The 3,392-nt window shown below is 48.6% G+C and overlaps 1 non-coding gene across 1 annotated transcript; it reads right to left on the bottom strand.

Annotated features, from left to right (window-relative positions):
* Window positions 1–912: 912 nt before the first annotated feature.
* On the bottom strand, window positions 913–985 carry TRNAA-UGC. Its single transcript has one exon. It is a non-coding gene; the product is annotated as a tRNA-Ala (tRNA).
* Window positions 986–3,392: the final 2,407 nt, after the last annotated feature.

Genomic DNA, 3,392 nt, shown 5'->3' with positions numbered 1-3,392 from the left:
ACTTCTTAAGAAAAAGATTGAAAAGAGTTGGGGCCAGGACGCAGCCCCTGTTTGACCCTCTTTGGAAATTGGAAATACTGTTCTGTCAAAAGGCTCTTCATGTGGGAACACTTGATCCGCAACTGGTGCATTTGCCGTGCAGTTGCCTAATTAAGAACAAGAGTCTGGCATCAATATTGAGGGCAGCCAGTTTTGTCCAGAGAAGTTCTCTCACACAGAGTCAAAGGCAGCCTTTTAAATCAACAAAGGCAGCGTAGGAGTTTGTTATCTGCATTGATTGAATATTTACTGGCTAGGGTGTACATAGCACCAAGGCGTGGTCCAGAGGAGATTTCCTCATAAAAGCTTTCCATATTTGTTCAGCTCACTGCACCAGAGTGGGAGTTTCAAGCCACAACTGAAGTTTCTTCAGTAGCAATTTGGCATAAATCTTCCCTATCACTGAGAGGAGGCTGATGGGGGAAGTTGGCGGGCTCCTGAGTGACTTCCCTTTTATATGGATGGGAAGGCACAGTGCGCAGACAGCCAAGTCTTAGGGGTAGGATACCTGGAATTGTTTTCTTAAGGTAAAAAAGAGTGGCCAGGATAGGGGCCCACCAATCAGTGTGGAAATTTCAGAATCTCTACATGATAGGAATCAGAGGGCCAGGGGCTTTCCCTTCCTTTAAAGCTGTCCCTCCTAACAGCTCAACTACTTCTTTGAGATGAGACACAACTTGGTAAATCTAAAGGGATGGGTGAAGGAGATCCGTTGCTTAAAATATCGTCATTAAAAAGTTTGCTAAAATAGTCATGCCAAATATCAGGGGTAATACAGGTGGGGGTAGGAGGCTTGCATCGGTTAAAATTATTCAGGACAGCCCAGAGTAGCTTCGAATTGTTGGAAGTTACTGCAGAGTGGGTCCTTTTAATTGGAGATGCCAGGGATTGAACCTGGGGCCTTCTGCATGCAAAGCAGAGGCTCTTACATTGAGCTACAGTCTCCTTCCCAGGTGCAGCAGTGGCGTAGGGGTTAAGAGCAGGTGCATTCTAATCTGGAGGAACTGGGTTTGATTCCCGGCTCTGCTGCCTGAGCTGTGGAGGCTTATCTGGGGAATTCAGATTAGCCTGTGCACTTCCACACACGCCAGCTGGGTGATCTTGGGCTAGTCACAGTTCTTAGGAACTCTCTCAGCCCCACCCACCTCACAGGGTGTTTGTTGTGGGGGCAGGGGAGGGAAAGGAGATTGTCAGCCCCTTTGAGTCTCCTACAGGAGAGAAAGGGGGGATATAACTCCTCCTCCTCCTCCTCCTCCTCCTCCTCCTCCTCCTCCTCCTCTTCTTCTTCTTCTTCTTCTTCTTCTTCTTCTTCTTCCGACAACAGATACCTTGTGAGGTGGGTGGGGCTGAGAAAGTTCGGAGGGAGCTGTGACTAGCCCAAGGTCACCCAGTAGATTTTATGTGTAGGAGCAAGGAAACAAATTAACTTCACCAGATAAGAGTCCTATGTTCATCTGGAGGAGTGTGGAATCAAGCCCCATTCTCCAGATCAGAGCCCACTGCTCTTAACCATTACACAGAGGCGTACTGGGGGAAAATGGTACCCAGAGACATCTGTTCTCTAGGCACGCCCCCTGCTACACCTGGGGCAGGGACCACCCCTGGCCCCACCCCCGAGCCCTGCACCCTCCTGGCTCTGAGGACAGAAGCAACAGGAAGGCTCTGTGCTGGGACCTTTGCTTTTATAAGCTTGGGGGTGGGGCCATGCCCCGTAAGCTTATAAAAGCAAAGGCCCCAGCATGGAGCCTTCCAGTTGCTTCTGTCCTCCCCAGAGGGGAGGGCAGAAGAGACTGCCAGCTGCCGACTCAGAACCAGCAGCTGGGAGGGGGCGGGGCTTTGGGAAGCCAGTAGCCAGGAGGGGGTTGAGGCTGGGAGGTCCTGTAGCTTCCTTGGCCTGGCCCATGTTGATGATGACATGGGTGGGGCCAAGGGCGCCAGAAGATGACAAGGCAGCAGGACCTCCTGCTGCCTTGCCACCTTTCTGGTCACATCGGGGACCAATTTTGGCCCCCATGTGACCAGATCAGTGGTGCTCTGTCCCTAGGCAAACACGCCACTGCCACTACACCACAATTGGAGATATCCAACTGACTCTGACCAGACTTTAAGTTCACCAGTGGCTTTGCATGCCTCTAGAACCACTGCATGAGGCAAATACGCCACTGCCACTACTCCACAATTGGAGATATCCAACTGACTCTGACCAGACTTTAAGTTCACCAGTGGCTTTGCATGCCTCTAGAACCACTGCATGAGGCAAATACGCCACTGCCACTACTCCACAATTGGAGATATCCAACTGACTCTGACCAGACTTTAAGTTCACCAATGGCTTTGCATGCTTCTAGACCCACTGCACGAGGCACCTTTTGTGCTGTATTTAATGAATGTTGTTCTAAGAAATGAAGTCTGGAAATTATACATTCGCAGCTGGAAATAATTCATGAACCTCCCCCCTCCACAAAACACCACACTAAAAACCTTTACTTGTCTGCAAACTTTTCTTTTATATTATATAAACTATGCTACCACCAGACTGTAATGTAATTGCGGGTGCCCAGGGCTCGGAAGATTTATGGGAAATGGAGAAGTGTGCTATAAACAAATGATTTTGGCTGCATATCAAATGTAATCTGTGTCAGTCAATCAGGCTGCTGGACAGGCGATCCAAATTTGCTGATAAATGTAAAACAAAAAAAATTATCTCACGGCAGCCAGCTGCTTCGTAAAACTACATTACATATTTCAAAAACCTCTGTATTTACATGGAGGAAGCGTTCTCTGCAGCAGCCAAAGATGACTATGATGCCAGCATAATGAAGAAAGGTCGTCCTTTAGTGCCAGCATCAATCAAAGACTTTTCACATCTCCATGCATCATCTGGTGCACGGCAAATGTGGGGCGTATGACGGAAAGTTGTTCTAGGATCAATCCTTTGTACTCAGAAAAAGGATCACACTTTGCCTTAAGAACATAAGAACATAAGAACAAGCCAGCTGGTTCAGACCAAAGTCCATCTAGTCCAGCTCTCTGCTACTCGCAGTGGCCCACCAGGTGCTTTTGGGAGCTCACATGTAGGATGTGAACGCAATGGCCTTCTGCGGCTGTTGCTCCCGATCACCTGGTCTGTTAAGGCATTTGCAATCTCAGATCAAAGAGGCCTTGGCCTTCAGTAAAGCTATACACAAGTTTCTGTCACTTGCTGGAAGGAGGAAAGGAGCCTGCAGCCTTGACTGGTCATCTCTTGCTATCAGGAGCCAACAACTTCTATGGAGCTACTAAGGGATGGAAGAGGGGAAACCCTAAAACACACAGGGCCAATTCCTGTGAAACAAATACAACAGTATGGAAAA

The sequence above is a fragment of the Sphaerodactylus townsendi genome, linkage group LG08 (assembly GCF_021028975.2).
Source record: "Sphaerodactylus townsendi isolate TG3544 linkage group LG08, MPM_Stown_v2.3, whole genome shotgun sequence".
Taxonomy (NCBI): domain Eukaryota; kingdom Metazoa; phylum Chordata; class Lepidosauria; order Squamata; family Sphaerodactylidae; genus Sphaerodactylus; species Sphaerodactylus townsendi.
The sequence above is the reverse complement of the archived record's forward strand: the minus strand, read 5'-3'. Positions and strand labels throughout refer to the sequence as shown.